The sequence below is a fragment of the Haemaphysalis longicornis genome, unplaced genomic scaffold (genome assembly GCF_048455015.1).
Source record: "Haemaphysalis longicornis isolate Haplotype H1 unplaced genomic scaffold, Haemaphysalis longicornis Haplotype H1 scaffold_9, whole genome shotgun sequence".
Classification (NCBI taxonomy): Eukaryota; Metazoa; Arthropoda; class Arachnida; order Ixodida; family Ixodidae; genus Haemaphysalis; species Haemaphysalis longicornis.
In genome coordinates this window covers 2646518-2663152 of record NW_027526460.1, presented here as the reverse complement: position 1 = coordinate 2663152, position 16635 = coordinate 2646518, and the positions used below count along the sequence as shown (strand labels likewise).

The 16635-nt window shown below is 48.0% G+C and overlaps 1 protein-coding gene across 4 annotated transcripts in view; it reads right to left on the bottom strand.

Moving 5' to 3' along the window:
* LOC144152612 (E3 ubiquitin-protein ligase SHPRH) overlaps nucleotides 1–16635 on the bottom strand; it is a 1006539-nt gene that overhangs the window by 474112 nt on the left and 515792 nt on the right. The window lies entirely within an intron of this gene.

Sequence of the window (16635 nt, the reverse complement as noted above, 5' to 3'; positions counted from 1 at the left end):
TTCCGAGGTTTTCTTGACTGCCAACCCTTATTTTCTATATATATATATATATATATATATATATATATATATATATATATATATATATATATATACATAGATAGATGGTAGCGAACACAACAAAAGAAGACTTCGAACAGGGTAGCGACCAGGATTGTTGCCAACGTTTCAAAGGAACTAGACTTGACTCCGTCACGGCAAACCCTCGCCTGGCTGGCACGACTCTTTATATATCTTTATATATGGGTAGATCCCCAGGAGAAAATACAAAGAATCCTATTTAATTCATAAATTCAACTCCATGGCCCCTACTGGAATTAATGCCTCTAGGGACTTGCAAACAATTTGGAATCCTTGCGATATTCACAGAAAATACAGCATTAAACATTGTCTTGCTTGTTGTACCTTATCCAAATAATATGACCCCCTCCCTTTGCTCTTTATGTGGTCCCCGAATTCATTTTGTTTTCCTTCCTTAGCTTCCACTTAGTATGCGCAGGCATCCCTCCAACCTTTGCTCCGCAATGTCATTTTATTTTTATTTTTTATGTCTTTTTTGCTCCCCTTTGTCTTGTGCCCCTTGCGTCCTTCTAACTTTATCTTTTCATTTTTGAGTTTCAGAAATGACCTGTTCCAGGAATGTTGCTGTTGGCGACACGTGCCATTTCAGTTGTACGGTTATTGCTTTTGTAGCGTGAGCTACACTGGTCGAGGTTGAGCAGTTTCGCGGGGCTCCTGGAGAGCCGTGCTGCGCATGCGCGGAGAGCAGTGACGTCACAGGGCGCACAGAACGTTGCTCGCTGCCCGGCGTCTTTCACACACCAGACGCGCTCAGCGTCTTCGCCGACCTCCATTCCGCAAGTGGAAGCCCGGTCCACTTGATGATCATGCGAGGGGTGGCCGGTGGCCCGTGTGTCGCAGCAACACCGGCGTGCGCCTGTGGAACCAGCTTAGCTCTGGGGCGATTGGTGACGCTGCGCCGGAGCCGCTTGATAAATATACAAGTGTCACATAATGCGTATACCGTGTGTGTGTAATTGAAGCAGCAGTAAGCATGATAATCAAGCTAATCATAGACAACCAGGAAAGCTAAGAATAACCAGCTGAACCTTAGCTCACGCTACGTATATTCTGGCATAGTCGAGCTAAGCCGCTGCTATTTATTTGTGTGTTAGTGGTTTTTCCTTTTTTTTCTTTTTTTTCCTTGCTCTAGATACCTTCCCACTATCCTTCCCTTTCTTTTGACCTTGGGCTCGCAGATACCGTCTGATGAGAACTTCTCTCACCACCTGTTCTGCTTCCGGCGTTTCTGAGAACCTTGCTGTAGGCCACGCGGCGTGGCAATAAACACCCTCTCAACCTTTCCCTCCAAGAATTTCCCGGAATATCCCCCACACCTGACTTCATTCTTACCGACTTCGCGGCTAAAACTATACAACCTTCCTTCCTCCTCAATATCTCCCCCTGCATACTTCCAAACCAATCCGGTTCCTACATTGACTTCCTTCTCTCTTCCCTCATGGGGACCTACCCCAATATAACGCCTGCCCGCCAGGAGAGGGTTTGCCTTGACGAAGGCAAGTATCTTTGCTGAAACGTTGGCAACAATCGTGGTCGCTACCTTGTTCGAAGTTTTCTTATACACCATTTTCCACAAGCAGCCGGGAAAGGAGGAAAATACTCTCAAACCAGTTCTCTCGGCGGCCGACCAGCGTTGCCTGTGCGCGCTGGGCTGCTAACATCGCTCTGCGCGGTGTGCTCTGCTGCCTAGTTCAGGAGTATTTCGCACCGTGTGCTCAGTTTTTGCGGAACTTTCAACTGTTTTAGCCAATGCTGCGATGCTGTTCAAGGCGCCAACGTCGCTTGGTCAGCACTGCGCGGTGGTGGGTTCCAGAGAAAGCGAGAAACAGTCGCTGACAGCACGCATGTGCACGACACTGCCTGGAGAGAATGCAGTGCGATTGCGGCGTGTTTTTGCTGCATCGCTTCCCAACGCACACCGAGTTGAGATATCGGTAGATGCCATTGATAAATCGCAACGACTTTGTACCAACGACCAACTCCAGGGTTTGTTGGGTGCACTTGGACGGCAAGCAGACGGAGCAAAATCCATTTATCACACGCAAAGCTGCGACAGGGAACGGAACCCCCTGAAATGTTAGACGCAACTTTATCCTTTACAATACAGCATTGATTGATTGGTTGGTTGATTGATTAATTGATTCATTATGGTGTTTAACGCCCCGACGCTTCATGGGTGATGAGGCGCGCCGTAGTGGAGGGCTCCGGGTTAATTTTGGCCACCTGGGGATCTTTCAGGAGCGCCGATACAATACAACTATATACAACATTACAATAACTTCTGGTTCCTTGTAGTCAATTTAAAATACCATATTTTGTTTGGTCATTACAGCCGATTGGCATTAAACAATCCCCTTTTCATCTAATCTGACCTTTAAAATCACGGCGTTTTGTTTACTTTTTTTCAGGCCAGCGCATTACACTGCCAAACGATATGAAAGGATAACTTTTTCCATCGCACACTGCTGGCCGATAGCAGGATAAGCAGGCAGCCCAATGTGGAAACGCAGCTCAAGATACGCGTGAACGCTGCATTTGGAAAATAGCTCAACTTGTTCACAACGCGGTCAAAGGAAAAGCTTCTAATCCTTTTGCGTTGTCACGGAATCTAAAGTATTACAATTACAAAACAGTTACTGCTGGTGGCGTAAAGCATTTGTGGTGCAAGCAGCGGTTTCACAAAGGTGGGCTCCGAGCGACAGGCCACATGCGCTGCGCAGAGTTAGGTCATGAACGATCATGATCAACCAATATTAACTCGCCCGAACGTCGACCCTTCTGCTCAACCTTCGAATAGTAATTGTGCGGTCGTGTTATTTTTCCGCCCATGTAATTTCGTTTCGTCAGTAACCGTCATAAGTCTAGTTAAGAAAGATTATATTGCATTGCAATGTCAAGAGCGTAGCAATCGCCTCGTCGAAAGTCCATCGCGAGCACGGATCACCGTGACCCACATATGCTGTGCGCGCTCCGCATTCGACGTCCGCGCTTCCGTAAACATTACTAATCGGTGAACATAACAAGCAGAGTGGCATTGAAACACGTATTTACTCCCCGATATCGATTTCTATGTCAGTCGGTGCCATACCGGTACGTTTGCATCGCGGAACTGCGGAGCACCACCGGCACCACCACCACCAGTGCTACTGCTGCTCGCAACAGCCGGGGTCGGCATTTTCCGCTCTGGCAGCAAATTAGGACCTAAAATCCGTCCGCAGATGATGAAAACAAAACAGAACACACACACACAAGCACTGCAACCGCTAACTTGACGCCAAACCACAACGGTTCACTCGGTAATGCACGGGTACAGAGCAGACGCACGGAAAGAACGGAGCGCTTAAAGGAGTACTGACACAAAATTTCAAAGCTGAGATAACTATGTAAAACGCTTCCTTTTTATCAGGAGATATCTCCCAGCAAGTGTCAACAGCAACCATTCAGCGAAACATATTTAAAATCCATTTTAATCTTCGCCCGCACGAGAAAGCCCCGAGCGGGCCGACGTGACATCATCTGCTACTTGCCCCAAACTGCCGACGTCGGGGCTCCCGTGACGAAGCCGACGCGCTGGCTGTGGTTGGCGCGCGCTGCTCGGGCGTGTGTACACGTCATGGTTTTGGGACTGACGTCATGCTGCCCGGGCCTGTGGGGACGGCGAAGACCTCGGCCTGTCTGGGCGCGCGCGTGCGCTCGCTCGCGCGCGCTTCCAGAGAGGCAGCGATGCGGCAAGAATGGTGACGCCATGTGATACATCCTGTCATGGCGGCCGCACGGCGTTTTTTTGTCGAAACCGAAACTGGCACGAATAAACGACGCCGTAAATGAATGTTTACGCTGCGCTCGACCGTCTAATTTGTCATTCTATGATTAGTGGGCTGCTAGGCACGCATAGCAGCGAAAAAAACGTAAAATGGAAATTTCGTGTCAGTACTCCTTTAACAGCCCAGCGCGGAGGTTTCGGCGGTCGCTTCATAGACGGCGCTAGCGTCCGGTCAGAATAAGCAAATGGCGGCGCCCACCTCTAGCAAGGAAAATGGTGTGTATATATATATATATATATATATATATATATATATATATATATATATATATATATATATATATATATGAGGGGCTCGTTGAAATAAGACAACGAAGAGTTGGCAGTCAAGAAAACATCGAAAAGCAAAGGGGAGGATTTGGTAGGTTATTGAAACAGATAAAGAATTTGGAAAGAAAGAAAGTGGTGAGAAAATGCCCGCAGGGTGGGATCCGAACCCACGACCTCCAGAATACCGGTCTGGTGCGATAACCACTACGCTACCGGCGGGGCTGTTTCCCCACCACTTTCGCGGGTATTTATGTTAAGGCATTTTTTGTTTCCTGCACTTGGGGGTGGTGGCCAGCGCTACTCGGACTACTCGGGGTGAAGGGGACCTTCTTTTTAACCCCCGGGCCGTGACTCGAGTGTCTACGACATGTCGAGAGTGGTGAGACCAGCGTTGAACCCTCTTAAAGCTACCTTTGGCACCAAGACTGCCAGAACAGAGGCCCTCGCTATGCACGTAGCGAATCAGAAATGGGAAATGATGGGCTCAGTGAATTAAGACAGAATAAGGGTTGGCAGTCAAGAAAACCTCGGAAAGCAAAGGGGGGAATGCGTTAGGTCCTAGAAAGAGATGAAGAATTTTGTTTAGTCAGAAAGTGGTGAAAAAATGCCCACGGGTGGGATCCAAACCCACGACCACCAGAAAACCGGTCTGGTGCGATAACCACTACGCTACCGGCGGGGTTGTTTCCCCACCACTTTCTCGGGTATTCATGTTAAGATATTTTTTGTTTCCTGCACTTGGGGGTGGTAGTCAGCGCCACTCGGACTACTCGGGGTGAAGGGGACCTTCTTTTTAATCCCCGGGCCGTGAGTCGAGTGTCTACGACATGTCGAGAGTGGTTGACCTGAGTTAAACCCTCTTAAGCTACCTTTGGCACCAAGACTGCCAGAACAGAGGCCCTCGCTATGCAGTTAGCGAATCAGAAATAGAAAATGAGGGGCTCAGTGAATTAAGACAGAATAAGGATTGGCAGTCAAGAAAACCTCGGAAAGCAATGGGTGGAATCGTTAGGTCATAGAAAGACATGACTTTTTTTTAGTAAAAAAAAATTATTTTCTTGCTCCCTCTCTCTGTATATATATATATATATATATATATATATATATATATATATATATATATATATATATATATATATATATATATATATACTGTAACGGGAAGACTAGGAAGTGGACAGTGCAGCCTAGTGCGATGGGCATCTTACACCGACGAAGACGAAGACGGTTGGCGTGGGATTATCGCTCGTGCTGTGATGGCCGAATTGTAAATAGCTTGCATCTCTTTCTGTAAATAGATCGCTTCAGCATCGACCATGGTTCAAGTCATCCGTCATATATATATATATATATATATATATATATATATATATATATATATATATATATATATATATATATATATATATATATATATATATATATATATATATATATATATATATATATATATATATATATATATATATATATATATATATATATATTATAAGAGGGTTTTCAGGCTTTATTCTTCAGCCGCTCCAGCAGCAGCAGCAGCACCGACGCACCAAGTCGCGCTGTCTAGCAAGTCGAGACGGAGAGCCAACGAGGCGAGACTTCTTCTTCGTCCCAGCGATGGTGATGGGACATCCACGAGTTGGTGCCTCTTCCCTGTGTGGCTTCTGTGTCACATACCCACGCATTGCGAATGACCAGTGCTATCCACGCTCCTACGGTCTTCCTTACAATTGCCCCCGGGAACGAAAAGAGCCATCCTGGCGACTCAGGGAGATGAAACTACGACGGGGTCAATGTAAGGCTTGAGGCGCTGAACATGGACTATATCTTTGCCACGGCAACGCTGATCGGGCGACGGAGTGAGAGGCTCAACTACATAATTTACTGGAGACGTCCGCTTGACGATGCGGTAGGGACCCTGGTAGCGCGAAAGCAGTTTACTGCTCAAGCCTGGCGAAGACACTGGAACCCACAGCCAGACAAGCGACCCTGGTGAGTAGGTAGGAGCGGGAGTCGTTTCGTCGTGGTGCGACTTCTGACGCTGTTGATCTTCCGTAGTTAACGATCGGGCCAACTGACGACACTCTTCGGCGTGCTTGGCAACGTCGGAGATGGGCGTGCACTCTGACTCATCGGGCCGATATTGAAGTATGGTGTCCAGTGTGCATGAAGGCTCACGGCCATACAAAAGAAAAAACGGAGAGAAGCCGGTCGTGGCCTGCGTGGCGGTGTTGTATGCGTAGGTCACGAATGGTAGTACTGCGTCCCAGTCGGAATGGTCCGCCGCGACGTACATAGCAAGCATGTCACCCAGACTGCGGTTGAAACGTTCGGTGAGTCCATTGGTCTGAGGGTGATACGCCGTGGTGGTGCGATGGATCGTGCGGCAGGATTTAAGAAGGGCCTCTATAACTTCAGACAAAAAAAACCCTTCCTCGATCACCGAGGAGTTCACGGGGCGCCCCATGCCGTAAAATGAAGTGCCGAAGTAGGAAGGAGGCTACTTCGCGTGCGGTAGCAGCAGGCAGGGCGGCAATCTCGGCGTACCGGGTCAAGTAGTCGCCAGCAACAACGACCCATCGGTTGCCATCTGCAGTGCAAGGAAGAGGTCCATAAAGGTAGATTCCTACACGGTCGAATGGTCTTGCTGGACACGGTAAGGGCTGCAAAGGCCCAGTTCCTTGGCGGGGAGGATATTTTCGGCGTTGGCATCGAACACACGAACGGACGTATTGACGAACGAAGCGGTACATGCCTCGCCAGTAGTACCGCAAGCGCAAACGCTGGTATGTTTTGGAGACACCAGCATGGGCGCAATGTGGCTCTTCGTGAAAATAGGCATACATTTCAGAGCGTAGGTGGCGCGGAATTACTAAGAGCCACTTGCGACCTTCGGGTTGGTAGTTGCGACGGAAAAGCAGTCCGTCGCGAAGGGCAAAGTGCGACGCTTGCCGGCGTAGTGTCCGAGATGCAGCGTTCGTTGATGAGCCAGACAGAAAGTCCAACATGGAGGAAATCCAAGGGTCTTTCTTTTGCTCAGACGACATAGAGTGGATCTCCAATGGCGACACGTAGCAGTCGGAGCTCGAGACCCGGTCGCTGTCATGAGGTAGCGGGGAGCGCGAAAGGGCATCAGCATCATTGTGCCGCCGGCCTGAGCGATACGTGACGCGAATGTCATACTCCTGTAGCCGCAAAGCCCAGCGCGCTAGCCGCCCAGAAGGATCTTTGAGCGAGGACAACCAACAAAGCGCGTGGTGATCTGTGACAACATGGACAGGGCGCCCGTAGAGGTACGGGCGGAACTTCGCAAGCGCCCAAATAACGCCCAGGCATTCTCTCTCGGTCACAGAATAATTTGCCTCGGCCTTTGTTAGCGTGCGACTTGCATAAGCAACGACATACTCGCAAGACATACTCAGCGAGAACTGCCCCCAAACCAACTCCGCTCGCGTCCGTGTGAATTTCGGTAGGGGCCTCAGGATCGAAATGGCGCAGGATTGGCGGAGATGTGAGGAGATGGCGCAGTTTAGTAAATGCGTCGTCGCAGGCCGTGGACCACTCACCGATGCCGCCTTCTTTGCTGAGGAGCTTTGTCAAAGGCGCGATGAGAGATGCAAAGTTGCGAACGAATCGGCGAAAGTATGAACACAACCCAATGAAGCTGCGGAGGGCCTTCACAGTTGTCGGCTTGGGAAATTCCGCCACAGCGCATAACTTGGCAGGATCGGGCAGGACACCAGCTTTGGAGACAACGTGGCCAAGGATAGTAAGCTCTCGGGCAGCAAAACGGCACTTCTTCAGGTTGAGCTGAAGGCCTGCGGTCGTCAAGCACGTCAGTTTGCTCAAGTCGAATCAGATGCGTCGAAAAATCGGGAGAGAAGATCACAATATCATCGAGGTAACAAAGGCACGTCTGCCATTTGAGTCCACGGAGAATATTATCCATCATCCGCTCGAAGGTTGCAGGCGCATTGCAGAGGCCAAATGGCATAACGTTAAACTCGTACAGGCCGTCAGGAGTAATAAAGGCCGTTTTTGCACGATCAGCCTCTGCCATGGGAACCTGCCAATAACCCGAGCGTAAATCAATGGAGGAAAAGAACTCTGCGCCTTGTAGACAATCAAGGGCGTCATCAATTCGCGGCAACGGATATACGTCTTTGCAAGTTATCTTGTTGAGCCGGCGGTAATCGACGCAAAACCGAATAGAGCCGTCCTTTTTGATAAGTACTACCGGCGATGCCCATGGACTGGTGGAGGGTCGAATCACACCGCGTTGGAGCATGTCCTCGACTTGTTCATCGATTACGCGGCGTTCAGTGAGGGAGACACGGTAGGGACGTTGCCGTAAGGGTGCGTGACCACCGGTATCGATGGTGTGTTCGAATGTGGTGGTACGTCCCAGACCAGTCTGGACAGAATCAAAATACGTCTGAAATCGGTTCAGCAGTGCGAGAAGCTGGTCTCGTTGGGACGGTTAAAGGTCGGCATCAATGGCGCGAAGGAAGACGTCTGCAGACGGGGAGGATTCTGAAGGAGCACACAGTCCACTGATTTCAAGCGGCGTTGAATCGTCGGGCACAGCCACAGCGACAACAGCATGAACGGTCTCGACATGGCCGACGCACTTACCGCGTTGCAAGGTGCACGGACACGACCCGTAGTTGGAAAGGAGAAGTGTAGTTTGGCTGTTACGGATGGGAAGCAGGGAGAAAGGAAGCCGACGACAACGTCGCTGGTGAAACAGGTCAGAAGGCGTAAAGAGTAATGTCGCATTGGACAGAAGTGGGCAGGATAAAGAAGCTAGCAATATATATATATATATATATATATATATATATATATATATATATATATATATATATATATATATATATATATATATATATATATATATATATATATACAAAGTAGAAGTACGCTCTTCGGAGACTTTATTTCCAACGTTTCGACCTGAGACAGGTCATTCCTGCAGCAACTAAGGACTCCACTTCACGACTATATATATATATATATATATATATATATATATATGTATATATATATATATATATATATATATATATATATATATATATATATATATATATATATATATATATATATATATATATATATATATATATATATATATATATATATATAGAGAGAGAGAGAGAGAGAGAGAGAGAGAGAGAGAGAGAGAGAGAGGCCGGCCTCACTAACGGTAGGTCTTGCTGCCCGAGATGAGAGTGAACAAAAAGAGATTTAACAGTGAGAAAAAGAGGGCGGGGGTGGACGGAAGAACAGGAATAATGCATCACGGTGTACATCGGGATATGAATGGTGATAAACACGATGATAAGCCAGTGTTAAACATCGCTGGACAGTTTGATAACATCCAGCGATGATGGCCACTGTGGATGCTTCGGCGATATAAAAAAGGACAGACATAGCAGCAACATAGCAGCAGGGAATAAAAAAATACAACACGTTCCCAGTGTTGACACACGAGCTTTTCGGATGCGTGTGGACAGCGCGACGACTGTAATCTAGTCGAACTACAGCAACGGCGTCAAGTGAGGTGCGCCGTGCTTCCCGCGTTGTTGCTAGGTCCCCACTTTTACTTGTCCCACTTACAGTAGCTGCCGTCCTCACGGTTATAATGCCACCCAGAGCACCGTCGGCCGCGTCAACTTCTTAAGCCGCGAGCAACGCCGAAGTGGTCCCAACAGCAGGGCCGAAGCCGAGCGACAAAAGGCCAGCGCGACAGCGACAGATAGCCAGGGGCGGCTCTCGACAGCCGCCCAGTCGCTTCACCGGCCGCATTGCACAATGGGTCGCCACTAAGATGAAACATAAACAGAGCGGCCGTCCGTACATCTTCTCGCACACTGCTCCGCGGCGCGAACGCCTTTCCTGCCGAGTGGCTCGCTGTCGTCTGCCCGAATCGTCTGCTCGGCTCTGGTCGCCATGTTTGCTTTGCGCCGATGCCGTCACGGCGGGCACTCAGAAGGCCCGTCGACGACAGCAGCCGCTCGTTCGAGCGGATTTCAACCGGCTGTGACGCAAACAAACGCCCCTCCTTGTCTTATTGCAGCCAAATACAAACACTGCTCGCGTGCCCCATCCCACGTACACACGCCACAGCGTCGCCTCTAATTTGCTAATGAAAATAAAGTGGCCGCGCAGCGCTGCTGCAGGAGGCTGCTGCTTTGTCCTCAGCCCCACACTTTAATACGCGCCGGTCACGAGGAGACCCGCTCGGTTTGGCTTCTTGTCTCGGCGTAAATTGAGACTTCTGTCAGACGAGCAAGCGGCGGGCGTTGGTGCGCGAACGTCTTTTCTTGCGCGCTGCGAGAACTGCTGCGCGAACACAGCGGAGGGGAGGCGTGCCCTCAAGCAGGCGAGGCGACGCGAACCGGAGTTAATCATCTCATTTCAGAGCTCGTTGGACTGGGCGGGAGGTCGCAGTGTTTGCCTCTGCAGCAGCAGCACCCGCTTATAGCAGAAGGTGCGCCGAATGTTGACACGCGTTGGACCTGCCCCTTCGTATTTCGGTGAACCTCGCCTTTGTTTCTTCGTCAGCAGCGGCGTACTTGTCAAGGGCTTCATAATTGAATCGGCTACGTCATGCGCCTCGTCTCGCTGTTAGTCCTGGAGGCCGACGACAGCGTGAAAGCAGGCCCGTACACCCACCGCTCTTGGAAGAAGAGAAACCCGAGGACTGATTGTTTTCGGAGCGGTGCAGATTAGCTCCCCTTCCAATGGGCGTGCATTTTATACAAGTGGCCCCCGTTTAATGAAATGTTCTTACCACGCGCAGTCTTGCGTAGCGGGAGAAGTTGGCTTTTTGCGGCTCCTTGTAAAGTGATTTCACGTTTTTGTAGGTTCCGAATTATAGGACGGAGAGGTGCCTCACAATTCCTACTTTGAGCCGAAAAAAAAAAGTGATTTAACGCGAAACGCGGTTGTATGTGCGTTTTCATAAAAATCGACCTCCCAGATCGTCTCGCTAAGCAGTAAAGGCAAAAAGAAAAAAGAAACTGGAGTGGCACATGCGGCAGTGCATGAGTATCAGCCTTTGCGGAAACGAGGTGTGTGTATATATATATATATATATATATATATATATATATATATATATATATATAAAGTTAGTAGAGACAGAGACAAACGAGAAAGACGTAGAAAATAGAAATAAGTTTACTGACGTTTCAGGGAGAGGACTCCCTTTCTTGGTACTTTGGTTTGGTACTCTGAAGGGAGTCCTCTCCCTGAAACGTCAGTAAACTTATTTCTATTTTCTACGTCTTTCTCGTTCGTCTCTGTCTATACTAACTTTATTTTTTTCGCGCTCTGTGTGAGTTTTTATCTTTTCAGACTATATATATATATATATATATATATATATATATATATATATATATATATATATATATATATATATATATATGCAAACTACTGTTCTGGTTCGTTCGAATATCTCAACATTATTTGGGGCGAAGGAAACATGGGGCCCACTTGAGGCAAGATACAAGTAGATAACCGACGAGAGCAGCGTTAACTTAATTAAGCAAGATATAATTAGGAAAATAATAATGTTAATTAAGTTAAGAAACCACAACGTAGCCTGCACATCTCGGTTAGAAGAAAACAATTCCGCTCCGTACTTTAAAGGCGAGAGCCAGCGACTTCTCCCATATAGCATCGTGTTTGCGTCTGTTTTTTCGCTTTCGTTTCTTCGTCGATTGACACAAATGACCCCGACTGGCAGACAATTCACGCTTCAGCTTCCCCACAGTCGTGCACCTGTTCTACGCCCGAGCCGTCGCGATCACCTACCACGCGCTACTTCTTGCTCCCTTCTGCAGCCAGGTGCACGCTGGGGTTAGACCTGCTGCTCTGGTGGCCCGAGTTGAAATCCCACACGAATCCATATGTGTGTTTTTATTCATTTAGTTTCTCGTTGAAGCGGCGACCATCGACACGGATGCCACCGACGACAACGAATACTACGGTCACTTTTCGCGTTTGATGCGACATCTAAGGCGTTCGCCTTAAACGGTATGTTAAAGAGGAGTCAGGATGGCACGCGAAGTACTCACGAGGCGAGATACCCGGAAAAAGGAGGAGAGGGGAGAAGGGGAAAAGGCTGCATTGAGCACTTCATAAGAGCCGCCCCGCTTAAATCTTTGCAAAAAATAGAGGCATAAAATGGAAGCTGTCCCACGATTACGACTCTGTAAGCAGGAGCTACGGGGCCGGAGACCAGGTAACGGCGTATACGTCACTGGCGCGGCTAACTGCAGCAGAGCATTGCCTGCTTTGGTTCATATTTCTCAGTACCACGCTTATCAAGCTTTCCCCTGCATGATCCAGCTGGTCTGTATAGCTTGCTACCTACAATATTAGCAGAGTTGTGAGACAAGTATCTCTACTGACGCGTATTTTATTAGGCGGCGTAGGGTACTGATACTATTTGGCAGTTTGGGGGGGGGGGGGAGGGGCAGTCCGCTCTTGATGGGACATACTCAGAATGTCTTCTACAGGTCTGGCGAACATGCTGTTGTTTTACTGGTGCCATTTTCTACAATCGAGAATTGCCAAATCTACTGACCTACACAGCATCATCACAATTTGCTAAGCGGGCTAACGAAGGAGTTTCCTGATATCCACCCTAGCCGTAACCTTCAGTGAGAAGTACTCGGCCTCTATTAACGAACACCATGCTTGCACTAACGCTGTTTGAAAGTTATTTTTGGCTTCCGAATTGAAGTCGGAGACATCACTATCTGTAATTGCACCAGGCCAGCTTAAAGGAGCCATGAAGAGAAAATACAACTTCGTTTAATTTGAAAGAACTAGGCTTCAGTATCTCACTCAGCTCCATTAGAGCCACAAAAGATGTTTTTTTAACGAAAAAAAAAGCAAGAAGTATTTAGAAACTTTCAAATTTTGCGCCACAGTGACGTGTTATGAGCAAGAATGACGTCACACGGGCCAACAATAAAACATAATTTTCAGTGCGTTAACTGCACATTAGCATTAAAGTAATGCGGTCAAATGGAACTAGAGGCCCCATTACAGACGTACAGTCATGTGTCGTCGCGACAGGTCAGTTAGGCGGCCGCCAAACGCACAAACAAGGTTCCGTGACGTCATAGAAAAGTTGCGGGAAATTGGCTAGGGGGTCGCCACGGCTTCACACGTTTTCTTTAATATCTCCGTTATTTGTTCGAAGATTGCGATGATATTGGTATCATTGTTATCGGGACTAAGCACTCTTTCTGTTAAACCCAACTTGTATTTTGTCTTCATGGCTCCTTTAAAGGATCAATTGGTTTCAAGGAATAGGAATGCCCTGTACAGCCTTTTTAATTGCTGTCTTTAAAGTCACCTTGTTTTATGCTTGCTAGTCCATACAGTTTTTCATAAGACACACAAGGTTCCTTACTGGCGACATCCATGAAACAGTGTCAGAAGACTTGGCTGTATGAAAGGAGGCAAGCAAGCAACCTAAAAGATTATGATGCAGGCATGGCGAAAAAAAAAAAAAGAAATGAAAGAAGCTCACACTAATGCATAAGACTTGAAGGTAGCGAAGCTGTACGCAACAGTACCGTATTTCCTGTTTTTCGCCTCGCGGCGTTGTTTACGCCTCGCCGCTATAGGAGGGAGCACAGCTGGATGTCCGTCTTTATCGCACACGGTTCTGGGCCGCACGTGGCCTCTTGGCCTTCCTTCGTGGCGCGCACTTATCGCTGCGGCGGCGGCCTCCTCACCTTCAGGGAAAAACCAGTGAAAATACGCCGCACAAGAGGAGAGGCAAGACAAGGACAGTCACTGGCCTCTCTTGTCTTGCCTCTCCTCTTGTGTAGCGTGTTTTCACTGCTTTTCCCTGAACATGATGAACCAACAGGCCCACACTTGCACTTTACTCCTCACCTTCCTCCGCCACGCCTCGCGCACGTCTCCTTTCCCTCCTCGCCTATCTCTCCCCTGCCGCCTATCTCTCCCCGTTATGGGGCCGTCGCTCCGAGCCGGGCACTCTGTGGAAGGGGGCGTAATTTGACCTCTAGCGCTCATGGGCAAAACTGGTCTCCTTGCGAAGACTTCCCGAGGTAACGTGGTGTAGCTTGCGCTACAAAAAGAACGACGAGCGAAAGAGCAAACATGTGGGGGGGGGGGGGGGGGGCAGGGGGGGGGGGAGGCGCCAGTGTTGTATCTTCTCTTCATTCGTCAGAAATTCTATCACTCGGTCCTTTTTTCAAGTTTCCTTTTAAGTGGTAATATATCCACTTAAGACTACAGTACAAAAAACTGTAGCTCAAAACTGCATGTTTACTTAGGCTAAATTGGGAGTCCGTCACGCAGCTTTGGTATAACCGGCCCGCATGTAAAACTCTTCTATCGAAACGTTACTGACGAAACTTCGAGTTACCATGGTGTCTATATTTAAAAAACTCTTTAGATGTAGGCACGCAACATAAAGATGTTCCGGGGTCCAAAAACTGCGCGTAAAAGACTAGATAATAAGTAATAGAAAGGACGGACGCAGACTCACGCTGTGCTCAACATGGAGCTTCGCGCCACTATCTGCAAAACATTAGGCTTAAACGAAACCGCCATTATTTACAACAGTTGGGCTTACGTTGAAAACATTCAGGTGTCCTAAATTAGTCTGTAGCCCTCCACTGGGGCGCGTCCTATAGCCCAGGTATAGCAAAGGGGCCGTACAATGTGAGCTTTGAAAAGCTTTCAAATAAATTTCATGGTTCGGGCGACTTCAGATCAAGGATATTTCTGCTGCAGCGTTGCTGCAACTTCGTGAATCGCGGGGACAGTTTTAGGCCCAACCTGCTGAGTGTAGCACGCGGGAATTATGGCTTGTGAGAACCATCCGGCACACAAAGCACATAGCCGCAACGCAGCGCAACGGCTGAGGAAAGCAGCAGCGTGCATCACTCCGACTGTTGTAACTCATGACAGCTGATGGACGGCAAGGCAAGAATTCGCGCGCTTCCGCGTCGCCTTTGCAGTGGCGTACGCGCACGCCTACGAGTATTACGACAACCGCCTCCATTATAGTAAAGACCATAGGGAAACAAACAGTTCAGAATTCCCATCGCGCTACTGCTGCGACTGACATAGCCCGGACATCAGCCGTAAATCTTATGCCTGTACCGCTATACACACCTGCGGCACTAGGATGTGTTCCAGACGGGAAAAAAGAAAATTTTGTGCTCGTCTTTTTTCCTTTTCTCCCATCATGTCCCCTACCTTGTCATGCTGTAGTGTCATGCTGCGGGCGTTTTTGTGTGCTTCGCACAGAAAATCTCTCTCTCTCTCTCCTCTCTCTACTATACTACTACTACTACTGCTGCTGCTACTACTACTAGTATAACTACTACTATCACTACTACTACTACAATGAAGAATGAAGCCTTCACTTTTACTTGTGCTAAAAACAAGAAGAACGCTTTGAATTTTTACTAAATTGTGATATATTTGGAGTTTTAATAAACTGATTGATTGATTGATTGATTGATTGATTGATTGATTGATTGATTGATTGATTGATTGATTGATTGATTGATTGATTGATTGATTGATTGATTGATTGATTGATTGATTGATTGATTGATTGTGGGGTTTAACGCGCTGACGCTAGACAGGCGATGAGGCGCGCCGTAGTGGAGGGCTCCGGATTAATTTTGATCACCTGGGGATCTTTGACGTGCGACGAAATCTTGAACACGGGCGTTTTCGCTTAGCTGTAATAAACAGTATGCAGTGAAGCTTCACTTGCACAAACATCCGAGGGGAACTAGAGGCAACCTAAGATACATTTTAACGGGAGAAATTCGCTCTTTCACAGTTTAAATACTTTTATTTATTTGCGGATTATGCTTTTCGGCGAAAAAGTATACCGTTTATAAAGCGGTCTATCGAAAACCTATTAGATGTGTATGCTTGCTACCCTTTGCTACCCATGCAGCTATATATTTCGGGCTCTTATCGTCACACCGTTCGCCCGCATGGCATTCTCAACCACACAAAGACTCTCAGCAACTGACATATGGCACAAGAGAATGACTCCAACCCTGCGGAATGTAACCTATCGCAAGTAAAAATGTTTTTCTTACTTTCGTGGCGCACGCGCGAAATAATAAGGAACCGTCGGTATCGCCCCCAGAGTGACTTCAAATCGCCCGATTCCGGCAACAGTGACATCAGTTTCCAGTTTGGAAGCCGGTCCGGCGGGGTTTATGCGCTTCCGCAACTTTCCGCCACTTCCAAAAAGTTCGACCTGTCCACGTGCGCTCAGTCTGCTTGTTCGCGCACTCCACCCACGATGCTCGTGAGTTTCAATTGCGCCACTCCCAAACTCATTTCCCTATCTTCAAGAGTGGCTGATGTTTTTTTTTTTCTTCTATTTTCCTTCTTCTCCCCTTGGGGAGCACGCGGGCGGGGTT